The 14,011-nt window shown below is 37.3% G+C and overlaps 1 long non-coding RNA gene across 3 annotated transcripts in view; it reads right to left on the reverse strand.

Annotated features, from left to right (window-relative positions):
* Positions 1-14,011, reverse strand: part of LOC110827494 (uncharacterized) — a 61,253-nt gene that overhangs the window by 30,004 nt on the left and 17,238 nt on the right. The window lies entirely within an intron of this gene.

Consider the following 14,011-nt stretch of genomic DNA (forward strand, 5'->3'; position numbering starts at 1 on the left):
TCTTACTCGCAATCAGATACATGTTAATGGCTATTGAAAATCTTGGATCTAACTTTGTCTTCTACATCAGCATGGTACCAGAAATCGCAAGGACTTATTCGGTGACGTATTTGTCTTTGAAGAAGTAAGAAATAATATGACGTTGATAAAGATTACATTATGAAGATCTTGAACATTTAAACTCTTCACATAATAAAATATTAGAAGATTCATCAATTCATTGATGATATATGGATGGCTGGTGAATGTAGCACGAATGAGAGAGCTAAGAAATTCATACAAATTTTTAGCCGGAAAAAACCTAGAGGGAGAGTACCACTTGGGAGATCTAGGTGTAGATGGAAAGATAATACTAAAACGAATCTTAAATTTTCTGCTAGGTAGTAGATTGAATTAATTTAGTTAAGGACGGGGCCCAGCGGCGGGCTCTTGTGAACTTGGCGCTTGAACTTACATTCGGGTTCCATAAAACACCAAATTTTCTCTGACCAGCTAAGCGACAAAAATATTCTTAAGACTCGGCTGTGTGGATTTGGTTAAGGGTTGATACCGCCTTCCAACTGTAAAGATTAACACTAAATTATACATATCCCTCCTACACTATAGACGACATTGTTTTATTAACAGCTACAATGAGACAGCCATTCGATTCATTTATTATTAGTCGTTGTTTAACGGCACTGTCAATAAATCAGACAACATGGCGCCAAATGATACGATGATTAATAAAAAACGAATCGGAAAAAATATGCAGGACGGTGCTCCTAGCCGAGTTTATGGACGTTCCTGTTTCATTGACGGACTGAAGGAAACCACGGAAATCTCAGTGAAGATAGCCGATCTCCGGGCTGAGATTGAACATAGGACGTCGCGATTACGAACCAATCGACCTCGAAGTTCAGTGACAGTCAATCAACGCGATTGTGGTATCCGAGGTAAATTCTGCCATCTTGTGGTATAAATGCGAGTGATGCTTGAAGTTCATACATCGGACAAGAGATGGCGTAATGCATATCTGTATGTACTGACATACCGCGCTGTATTGTATCCTGTCGGTGCGAATCTGTGGGTTTCGCATATACAGGTAACTATCGATTTACGCCGGGGATGCGTTCCTGGATGAACCGGCGTAAATTGAAACTCTTTTTATGATGTAAATCAATGACATGCGTTCCCAGCACACAAACATTGACGAGTAATATAATGACATTACATTTGAAGTTCTGAAATAACGTAAATAAAATAAAGGGAATTTAAAAAATATATTTAATACACTTACAATCGGCAATTCGTTGGTCCCCGCGATTGACTGCGATTCTTTCATGTGATCGATGTGTACAGTCATCTCTGCTGTTATGCGATAGTTGCATTCATGTAAGACGTCGGCCTATAGAAAATCGCGTAGTAAAAATAACCCCGGTACCTCAGCAGAGATTAAATTAGTCCTTTGAAAGTTTAAAGCACCAGGAATGAAATTGCATAAGAGCAAACTCGCATATACAAAAGTTTGCATTTCATAAACAGCTTTTACCGATTCAAAGATCTCTTTGGAGTAAATTCGCGTCAACGAAACATACGTAATTGTAGAGATGACTGTATTTATAACTTTTATTAAAAATCCGCGATGTAAGAATTACGAATTAGTATAAGAATCAGTATGAGATACATTGTAAAACGGTATAAATAATAGTAAAATATATGTTTTGACGTAAATACTTCTATATGGAAGGGTCAGTGTCATTCCGCAAAAAAATGTAACGAAAAAGTGACAGGAAAATGTGTAAGATGGTTACCTAGGAAATATCAACAATTTGTAAATATGGACCGACAACAATGGTCAGCTTGCATGCATTGTTTTGTTACCTAGGAAACGTCATCTGTTTACTCGGCATTGTTGTGTTACATTACTGCCGTCAACAATCCGCTTTCGTTATTGCGGAAAGGGCTGAGCTGTGAATCGCTTGTAGAAGAAGTGCGTCGTAGAGTAGATAATATTGTGCTGTTAAAACGTTTTACAATATCACAAGTACTTATCTTATATAAGAATTATTAATAAATCTACTTTTGCGTTAGTTGTATAGATATGGTGTTTGCACGATATGTTGATACTCTAAAATGTACAAATTTTATAACATATTTCAGCTACCACAGACCCATCTTTAGAGTAACTAATTCAAGGTAGGCAGTAATGTCTTACTCAAACTGTAATCGGGTAAAGCGGGTATAAAGAAAATATTTAGAATAAAGCCACTATATAAACTCCTTACTGTATAGACGTATTTACGTCAAATTTTCCGGAACCGTGGTTCCACTGTAACGTTTTCACTTTTTGACTTGCTGGTTTCAAAAGCGGCGTTATTCTGAATCGGCGCAAATCGAGGGTTACCTGTACTGTGGAAACCATAGGCATTACTGATATAGGAAGTGAGACAGCCTACTACAAAGAATTCTCGCTCAATCCGTTCTGTATTAAAGGCTACTACTTTGTCATCTTCCCCTCCCATAACTCTAATTACCTCATACTTCTGACGAATCTCACAAATTCGCAAACTACAGTATGTATGCAGATTATTTTGATTTTTAGTCAAACACAACTTGTGCCTTACTGTAAAAATAAAAATCTACAGTGTGTTTCGTGCGAACGGAATTTACGTCATGGCGAACCTGAAGAACTAGGTCATGTATTTGTTCCGTATGTTACAAAAACATCTATTACTTTTTAATCCTATCCCGTTTTCCAATCTGTAATAATACCTCTACCGGTTTTCAAGCGTTCTTCAAATGTCATGTTTTTATGCACAAAATTAAAAAAAATACAGGGTAAAATCCACTGAATCCTTAGGACGACAATGGAACATCAATAATGTTGCCAGCAAGAATACTACGACCAGCTCTAACAAAATTCCAATCCTAAGGCTTTCCCTCGCGGGGTATACTGTGCTTAACACACGGTTAAATGGCGCTGCCACTAGACTGAAAAGGAAAATATAGAGTAAAACCCATTAAATGGCACAACCGTATTCTTTTGTGTTCGGTGTGTGATGGCTGTAGCCTAAGATTTGCCTCGTCTGTTTAAAGTAGGAGTGGAAGATCACTTCACGAAGTGCCGATAAGAGACTGATTTAAAATAAAAGCAAAGAGATAAGGCTATTGGCCTATTGGCCTATCCCTAGGTTTAGTCTTCAACAGGGCCAAAACATATATTACTGAAATATGAAATGACTTACTGAATCTAGAGCAACTGTACATACTTGGTAGCATATAAGGGATTAAGTGTTTTAACACCGCGTATCCAAATCCGTTTCTAATGAAATTGGGCAATACGCTAGTGGCCACATAAATTGCACCATGATCCTAAATCAATTTATTTCGCATGTAAAATCGTGAAAAATTTGCTTTTGTATTATAATTGAGAAAAAAATTTCTCCCATACAGTGTGTAATATTTTTTGCACCATGTTACGCAATCTTGTGGTTAAATAACCTCTTTTTGTTAAAGCAGTTGCGTCACAGTGGTAGCAGTTGGTATACCGTGTTTGTGTGACATGGCACTGTGACTCAGTAATCGTAGTTAAAATTCCGAAAAAAGTACCTTTTCATAAGAACGTCGTGAGGTCACAGCAAGTCAGTTACAATCAGTCTTCAGTGTCGCGACTTCGAACCATGAGACAGATGTCAAGAGAAAATTTAGGTTAGGAACGAAACGGGTCAGTACTGGAGGCAAAGACAGATTTTTAAAACGTTTGTCTTTTTCTAATCTTCGAGCAAATTCAATTCACTTACAAAGTCAGTGAGAACGCAACACAGGTGTTCTGGAAGGTGACAGAACAGTGTGAATTCAGTCTTGAGACGCATAGAAGGCCTTAAGAGAAAACGTCTTTTATTCAATAAGTAGCGTGTAAAGTGGACAAATGTGCGGTGGGATCAATATTTCTTCCAAAAATCAAAATTCATCTCCATGCATGTGATGGTAAACACTCTGTACAGTGCAGAAGGTATGAAGATTATGTGTTACATTAACTGTATTGAATAAACATTTTTATTTACTGTGAATAAAATGATTTGGGGCTGTATAACAAGCGACGGAGCTGGAAGATCGAACTTGTAAGTGATACAGTTAATGCGGAAAAGTACATATATATTTTTAAAAATGCCTAAATCCTGTCATTATGGACAACCTTCAGCAAACGCGAAACTGCATTCTACAATAAGACTACCCCACTTGACACAGCCAAACGAGTAAGAGCCGTTTCACACGACCAAAACCATCAGCGACCAAACGAGGAGACCAGCAGGGCGACCAGCGCAGAGAGAGGCCTCAGCCTCAGTACTTTGGAAGCAAGAAACAATGGATATGTCACCTCTCTGAGCTCTGGTCGCTGACTGAGTCGCCCGCAATGTGAACACGTGATTGCCATCTATGTATATCGTGGTCGTTGGTCTCCTGTGCGTCGCTCACTTCTTGTTGGTCGACGGCGGCCATCGGTCGAGGTCGCCTTCGTGTGTAAGCTCGTACTTAGCTTTTCTGCCTAGTGGTCGTTCAGCGACCGGTCGACAGTGTGAAACGGCTCTAAGACTCAGGGCTAATGTATCATTCAATTTTGCACACCTTTCTTTGGAGGAAAATAAATTCAGGCAGGTGGAAAGTAGCAAATAAAAACGTGAAGGCCTCATGAAGTATTATATACAAAAATAGGTGAAGGCGAAGGAACATTTTCTGGTTTGGTTTGTGCAATTCTTTATCATCCAATTACAGTTACAGAACAGCTTTGTTATTTGGCTACCATTTACTACACAAAAGTGCTAAAATGAAGACATGTAATTGCAGCCTACCAAATGTCTATGACCCGCAGTCGTCAAAGTATCAAAGTAAGTATGTAATAGCAGCCTGTAATTAACGATGCAGGTAATTGCGTATGGAAGGAGAAGCAGCCACTGTCAGCAAATGGTTTATAAAATTAGTTGAGCTGTGAATTTTATGTGGCCATTGCTGTGATATAAGTGACACCGTATGAATTTAATTTTGGATTAAATCGGTTCTGGACTTGGATGAGAGCATAGAGAAACAAAGAACGGATGTTGGCAAATATTCCTTTGTAAATAGGACCATAAGAAGCTGGAACCAATTACCTCGAGGCGTGCTAGAGTCTTTCCCCTGTAAATTAAGCACCTTTATAAAGATGTTCAAAAAAGTAGTTACAAGCAAAGGGTCATTAAGTGGGGATTAGATGGTGATAAGGGAAGTGAAGTGTCTTAGTCTCCAAGTGATGAAGGGCTGTAGTTCTTTGGGTTAAAAGTTTCATGTACTGAGGTCTGACTTTAAATTATACTCTAAAGTATTGTGATTAATTAATGGATGTGTGTTTTTGAAATATGTGTGTGTTTTTGTATTGTGTTTATGTGTGTCCGTGTAAGGTGGAATGTTTTTGTATGAGTGGATGTCTAGTTATGTGTGTAGGGTGTTCTATGGAGTGTACTTGTTTATATTATATGTATTTTGTTGTAATTGTGTAGTGTAAGGACCACTGCCACCGGGTGCAAACCCAATTGCAGTAAATAAATCATAATAATAATAATAATAAATAAGGAGTGGACGAGATGTATCTGACTCCGGATATAGACCAGTTGCGGGCTTTTTGAATACGGAAATAAACCTTCAGGCTTTATAAACGTTGTGGAATTTCTTAATTATTTGAGTGGTTATCAGATTCCTAAGAATGATTCTATTTAATAGAATTAGTTAATCGCTCCAATGCAATTTCTACAAAAAAGGAAATTTAGCAAAATTTCGCCGTTGATTTTTTTTTTGGGGGTGGTCCGTAGAACCTCTCATTAAAATACGGTACTCTGTGTAACAGATTTTAAGACCTCGGGGAAACGTACAAATTTTATTTGAGCGATTTTTACATTTCATTGCCTTTGTTCAACGAAATGTTGGGATTCTTCTGATTCTGGTTCTTAATCAGATCGCTTTGAAGCGAATGAAGTGGCCTTCGCCCTGCTGCTCGCTTGACAATTCTTTTTAAAAACCCTGCTGTAAGGCTTATTTTTATAACGTTTATATACAGTTTCTAATATGCTAGATATCGGAAATTTATAAATAGTTTTAGTAATTAGTTATTTGTCTATTTTAACAGCACTTTATTAGTTATGTGTCAGAAATTTAAGTTAAAAAGTGTGTGGAAGAAACGTTTGTTACCTGTTTTAAAGATTCCATTCTGAAATTTACCTGTGGGGACAAAGGAAAACCATGAAAAACCATAAGCAAATTTAGCCTGTCTGCCGCCTGTGATTCAATCCGTAATCCCCTCGGTTGGAAAAACAAGAGCATTAATTTTTAAATTAAATTATAAAATTACATAAACATTTAAAGATACTTTTAGAAACAAACTATTCTACCAAAGTACCAGGGTTTTAATTACCAAAACACAAACACTATGGTGTCCATACTCCATTAGTAACTAAGGCTCAACTGTCACTCCTCCTTATAAGATGCAGATAAGACTGGAACATCTTCCTTGTTAAGTACGATTACCCGATATACGTGTGTTGGTTGTGCTTTCATGGTTATAGGTGCGCGAGAAGTGCTGGCACTTGCGCAAAGGACTGATTTTGGTCGTATGAGATGGACCCGTCCGAAGCACGCGCTAGAGGGGTGTCAGCTTCAGTTGGTCTGTAGCACTAGCTATGTTCAGATCTCTGCGTCACCGCAGCTGAGACTGTGCGACCCCCACTACTACTGAACTCCCCTCTCTCGGCTTACACATCCCGCATTTAGGAGCCACGACTACTCGCCCGACCTCAACTAAGTAGATGCGTTATTGTGGGTGCTACATTTAGCTTCTTATTGCTGTCATGCGTCTTATCCGGTAGGACATTTAACGTTCAGTTCTAACAAATATAATACACGTTGTAATTGTGACGTTATTAAAAAGAAGTTTCCCAATATAAGCAACAGAGTAGTTAAAATGTCACAAAACAGAACTTTCGTACCTCTATCAGAAATCTAGGCTAAATTCCTCAGTCAGGTCGAGATCATTGTACAATCAACTCAATAATGCAAACCATTTATTGAGAAGTTGAAATTGCACAGCGAGTAAAGAAATTCCTCATAGGCTATACATGTAAGCTTATATATGCCTGTATTCTATATGTCATATATATATATATATATATATATATAATACACTCAAATAATATGTGTTACAAAATATAAATATTATAAGCATACGTCTACAATTATCAATCTGATTCGGATTTAATAATTCCAGCATGCGGCAGGGCACCGATTCAGGAGTTCGTAAACTTCTTTGTATGAATAAGGAAGAATTAACACAGCAAAGGGGAAATTATGTTATTGTACCATAAATCGGGCTGATGAACACGTAGGTAAAAATGGTCGACTTTGGATCCTAGAAATAACAGTTTTAAATTGATCCTGCAACATATAAATTGATGATTATTGTAATTACGGATAAAAATTCGTAGGATTTGAGGTTTCCACGACGGCGAATGTGAAGATGACTGTCTTCTGGTTTGTATCATCGTGCACTCTGGTAGTTTATCACCGTTTCAGAGGCTAAAGGTAGATGATGTTCCAAAACATCTTGTAGCATCCAACAGTTATCATTTTTCGTCTCCTTTCTTTACTTTATCGCCTTAACTGGCACGTATTTTGAACCAGAAAAAAAATTAAAAACGCTCTCTTTTTACATCCGATGATTCAAGTCCGACTTCCGCGCAATGATTTTAACACTACAATATCTGTAAAAGCAAAGACGAATCTCCTGTGCCATCAGGAGGATCCTGTTTTAAAACATAAATATAGCCTAACATTTACAAGAACACATTGGTTTTTCTCAGTCACCACGGCGCTTACAAATTTACAATTTACGGTACTGAAAACCATCTTCACCTCTGAATAATTTGCAGCGAAATTTTTCATATCTAAGGCAATATAACAAACATATATACAATTTCCGCCCGAAAGTTTAGCAATTTGCCTATCTCACAGCACACTTACGTCTTATAACTATCGTTTTGTTATTAATAAATTCCTAGTTACCTCCTTCTCACACAGTGAAAAGGCGACTCAGTTAGTTCAGACTGTAAACTGTCACACTCGTCCTGCCAGATAAGGGTTTATATTGACGCCGTCTGTATAAGAAAGAGGATCAAAACAGACGCCATTCCACAAGATTCTCGGCCACATCTGCAGTATCACAATATACACACAAGATTATACCGATTGGCCTAATCTGCTGGACATTGAACATTGTCTGGGACAAAATACATTTAATACTCATGACTTTTTAAGAGTTGCTCAGCCTCCATCTTCAGAACACTGGATATCATACTGACAGATTCTGTATTTATCTCAGCAATTCCACAATGCCCAACATAATACGTACTGACGTAATGTATCAAGCACTATTACACCTTTCATATTTATTATTTCTGCCATTATACAGCAAATTTCTTCATATCGCAACATGTTTCGGGTTTATATGTCCATTTTTATGTCTTCACACTTCCATGTTAGAAAATACACACGTGGCTTATAAAACGGAGTCAATTTGTATCGCAGCATTCTGATGTGTTCGTTTAAACAGCGGTATCCAAACTTTTGAGTGATAGAATGTGGGAAGATATTTCAATTATTTTCTTTACGAAAAGTAATAAATTACGTAAGCAGTTTCCCATATTTCTAACACTGTCAATAGTGTAAGAAACTATAAAACGTAAGAACTGATGTCGCGTTCGAAAACACCAGTTGCCGAAGTGCCCTCGGGAGAAAGGCTCACGATCTTTAGTTGAAGAAAGATTAAATGCCCCTTAAGATTAGATGGGCCGACTGCAGTAGCCACGCGGTCTGAACCATGATCCTAGTGCGCCGTGGGTTCGAGTCCCACTCAAGGCATGGATGTTTGTCCGCTACCAACCCGCAGTAGCCAGCGTGGTAGTGTATGGCTAAAAATCCCCAAATGGGAGACCTTTGTCCAGTAGTGGACATTGAGAGGTTGAAGGGAAAAAAAAGATTAGATGTCTTGCTTTACTGTTGAAAAAATGTGTATATTCCTATTAACTAAAAAAGCCGCCCTCGAATTTGAATAAGATTTATCAACTAAGGGAAACGATTAACCGATCAATCATGACAGCCCCTGCATGGATACACCGACTTGGAAATGACGTTCCCTCTGTGACAAACAAGGAATTCTAATCTGTTTTGACGTGTTTTATTCGTATATATCCATACAATAAAATACCTTACGTTCTTTGTTCGTTAATACAGTGTCTGGGCGCTTTGTTGAACACACCGATATGCTAATATATGGTTTGTTTTTAAACACGGAAAACAGACGCAACCGAAAAACATCACGTCAACCTGTGTTTGTGTGAGACCTTGAGAAAATTACCAACACCTGTTGATAAAGATGTGAGACATACAACAAGTACTTCAGATGTTACTCGAATAAATCAGTTTCTAGATTTTTAAATCACTTTAGCCAAATGCTGAATTAATAATGGCACCAGAACCTAACGATATTAACTGCAAGAGACACTTAGAAAGTCAAATTCTGCGGTTTCTAGCTCCGTAGTCCAAGCCTAATTATAACAATAATTCTATCATTTTCTCGCTTCACTGATTCGAGAGCGTGCTAAATTTTGTCGGGAGGGAATTTCTTAAAATATACATGTTCGTGCAATATCACTGTCATGATTTCTATTTCAAGGCCGAAAACTAAAAGAGATAAATTGAGTGGGTAAGTGATAACAATGTTTTTTGCCTATGTATGCCATTTATGCAACTCGTTTATTCCTATAAGAGCCGTTAAGTACATGAGACGTGAATGGTATGGATACGTAGCTCGGATAAAAGATATAATATTTTCTTTTGTGGTAAACGCCTTGAGGCCTAAGAAGCAAATTGGAGGATAATATTAAAATGAAAATTCTACTTCGATGTTGAGAGAATGGGGAGCAATGTGTTGTACTGAACAATCGAACTAAAAAATAAATTTACCGTTATCAGAAATTTTACTTACACTAGAGCAGGGCGCTCCTTTCGGAGCTCCTAGGGGGGATTGGTCAAGTTTGTAAAACGCAACCAACCTTGGTTAGTCCCGAAAGGGAGTTAGTTTAGTGTCTCATTCAAGTGTTTTAACACCTGAGTAAGAAACTAAACTAACCCCCCCCCCCCCGAATGGGGGGTTTAAACACTTGACCAACCCCCCAAAGGGGGGTTGCGTTTAAAATCTTGAGTAAGACACTAAACTAACCCCCGTGTATAAACAAATATAAGCTGATATTGTTGATTACGTCATTTTTTGACGACAACGATGGCTAATCCTTTCGGAGCGCTTCCTGTAATCTGATATTTTAGTTCTTTACGTCGCTGTTCAGAGGCCATCTGTTCTTGATCAGTCAAATTTCTACGTCCAGCAACACCATTGCTAATCTTCGTCTGTTTTTTTCTCTTTCTTCTGTTCTTGTTGTATACGTTTTTCTATGTTTATCAATGTAACTCTCCCTTCGTTTTTCTTTATTTGTTAAATAGGTCTGGTGGATTAGTTCTTTACAAAGCTTTTCAGAGGCCAACTGTTCATGGTTAGTCAACTATCTACTTCCAACCCCACCCTTGCAAATCTTCGTCTGTTTTTCTACGTGTGTTATTAATATGGTCTCTTTTAACAATTTAAGTCTTCTTTCGCTTATCCTTATTTGTTAAATAGATCTGATTTCTTAGTTCCTTACATCGATGTTCAGAGGCCAACTGTTTTTGGTCAGACAACTTTCTACGTCCAATCCCACTATTTCAAGTGTTCGTTTGTTTTCTTCTGCTCTTCTGTTCTTTTCCAATAAGTTTTTCGCTTTTCTTTACTTTTTAAGTAGGTCTCATGTTTTAATTCTTTACGTCGCTGTTCAGAGGCCAACTGTTCTTGGTCAGTCAACTTTCTACGTCCAACAACACCCTAGCAAATCTTCGTCTGTTTTATTTTGCTCTTCCGTTCTTGTTTAATACTTTTTTCTACGTTTATCAATGTAAGTCTTCCTTCGCTTTTCTTTATTTGTTAAATATGTCTGATGTATGAGTTTTACGTCGTTATTCAGAGGCCAATTATTCTTGGTCACTCAACTTTCTACGTCCAACCCCACCCTTACAAATCTTCGTATGCTTTTTTCCCTTCTGTTCTTATTGAATACGTTTTTCTACGTTTATCAATGTAAGTCTTCCTTCGCTTTTCTTTATTTGTTAAATATGTCTGATGTATGAGCTTTTACGTCGTTATTCAGAGGCCAATTGTTCTTGGTCACTCAACTTTCTACGTCCAACCCCACCCTTACAAATCTTCGTCTGCTTTTTTTCCCTTCTGTTCTTATTGAATACGTTTTTCTACGTTTATGAATGTAAGTCTTCCTTCGCTTTTCTTTATTTGTTAAATATGTCTGATGTTTTAGTTCTTTACGTCGCTGTTCAGAGGCCAACTGTTCTTGGTCAGTCAACTATCTACTTGCAACCCCACCCTTGCAAATCTTCGTCTGTTTTTCTACATGTGTCGTTAATATGGTCTCGTTTATCGATGTAAGTCTTTCTTCACCTTTCTTTATTTCTTAAATATGTCTGATGTTGTAGTTCTTTACGTCGCTGTTCAGAGGCCAATTGTTCTTGGTCAGTCGACGTTTTACGTCCAGCCCCCACCCTTGCAAATCTTCGTCTTAAAATCGATCATAAAGTCAGTTTTCATAATACTTTCTTAATCGTAATATATCGAATGAGTATCAGTTTACCTTGTTGGAGTTGTTGGAGTTGGTATAAAGAAAAGCGAAGGAACACATATATTGATAAGTGTTCCTTCGCTTTTCTTTATTTCTTAAATATGTCTGATGTTTTAGTTCTTTACGTCGCTGTTCAGAGGTCAACAATTCTAGTTCAGTCAACTTTTTACATCCAGCCCCACCCCTGCAAATGTTCGTCTTAAAATCGATCATAAAGTCAGTTTTCATAATAGTTTTCGTATTATTACATACAAAATAAATTTGCCAGTTGAATGCTTGCAGAGTTTTAATTGTTTGTATAGGTATTACTGCAGTTCAGTTACAAAGAGAGTGCAACTTTAACTTCAGGACCGCCACTTACATAACGTGTAGTTGATTTCATTGTACTCATGTTTCTCATTATAATTAAATTTGCTACAAAAATGAGCGAAAAGTATTTTAAAAATCAGTTTAAAAATTATTGTTTGAGCCACTCCGTAGATAAAGCCATTAAATATAGATATATAACATTGATTATATAATAATATATTAATCTGTTCTAAAACCGAAAACCAAACCACGTTATTTGCATGTGACTCATTAAATTACAGTAACGTACAATCATCAATTAAATATTTTAGTTTTGCGATAGTCCTCGATTTCCTAACAAACGTAAATGTTCCTTGTTCCAATCAACACGCCATAAAGACCTGTACGAGAAATCTACAACTCTTTGATTTATTAATCTCTACCCTAGATGGAGGTGAGACTTTGCTTTTACTCACTGACCACTATACCTGCACCAGGCCTCGCACTTTGTGAAAAGATTGGGTGATTTGCCCTGTTTATGGAAGCAGGAAGTACCCCTAAAGCGTTGGTAAACTTTTACCGTACTACACGAAGTTACAACCCAGAAGACAGACATCTCGGAGACGAAGAAGATTCATCTACCAAGAAAGGAACTCGAACTGTCAATCCTGGAGTAAATGTTTTAACTGGGCTGAGCTGAGTGAATAAACTTTGTGATTGCAACAAAATAATGCATTGTGTGTGTTTAATAATAATTACTTTTCTTGAGAAATTGTGTTTAACTAAAATGAACTGTGTTCCGAAGGCATATAAGGCCTTTAAGTGGCCCCGGGCCGGATCTCTCATTACCGCCGGTTATGATATTACGGATAAAGCACGTTATTGCCAGTAGATGAAAAGGAATAACTTTAAAATCAAGGCTAGTTTGCTGTAAAGGAAGTTATAAAACCTTCAAATACAGATACATATTTCTCACGCCCATGTTAAATATAATTTTCTGTAACTCAGCTTTGTAAAAGTTAGTGTTATTTTAGACAGAAGAAAGTTAACTTACGACCATGCACATTAACTCAGCGTAACAATTCCGGATTTATTTAAAAGGAACCTCCATCGAATCCCATCTTCTTGTCATCTGTCAAGAACTGATTGTGATTTTACACGTTGCAGACAAATGCTGGTGTAGGCCATTAGTGTTTCTCTTTACATACCTTTTGTTTTGTTAGTGATAACCTTTATTCTACGGCACAATACCAATGAAGTTGTTACAGAGTCACGAAATAACCGGCAAACGATACATTACATTTGTTATCGAACTGCGAAAAATACGTGCGAGAGAGATCATAGCAATCAGAGTAGATAAAAATCCGTTAATGGATATTCTAAATGTGCTCTCGAAAGCATAACAAAGGAAGTCAGAAATGTCACAGAAACCTCAACCACGATAACAAGTTTTTCTGATACGAGATAATTAGCATAAATAGGAAACACTGATTTCTCCTGGACTTCCTCTCACTCCGAAAGACGTTATTCCCACAACGAAGTTTCTTAAAAAAATATTTAGACGCAGAATATAATAATTTCACTTTTAAGAAGTTCTATTTCATATAAAGCTCTTCTATACGTAAGTATATACTCTATTTCTTGTACGTAAGCTACGTTTATAACTGTAATAGTAGACCTAAATCGTATTTGTTTTAAGACGTATTGTTAGAGTCACAATGCAATATTTGATTTTAATCGTACGAAAACAATTTATACGCCTAATACAGCAATGGAAATTCAGGCATAAGCAATCGATTTCTAGCGCGCGGCTTACACATCGCCCTGATGATTGACAGCAAGCCACTCCGAAACGTCGTTAAAATTCTATTAGACTTTACTTCGTAAAAACCGAGAAGACAGCAATTTTTACACTCACCGCTGCGAGAACCTGATATCTCTCTTAT

Source organism: Zootermopsis nevadensis, unplaced genomic scaffold (genome assembly GCF_977971745.1).
Source record: "Zootermopsis nevadensis isolate Lab colony 2312 unplaced genomic scaffold, Znev_1.0 Znev_ptg000019l, whole genome shotgun sequence".
Taxonomy (NCBI): Eukaryota; Metazoa; Arthropoda; class Insecta; order Blattodea; family Termopsidae; genus Zootermopsis; species Zootermopsis nevadensis.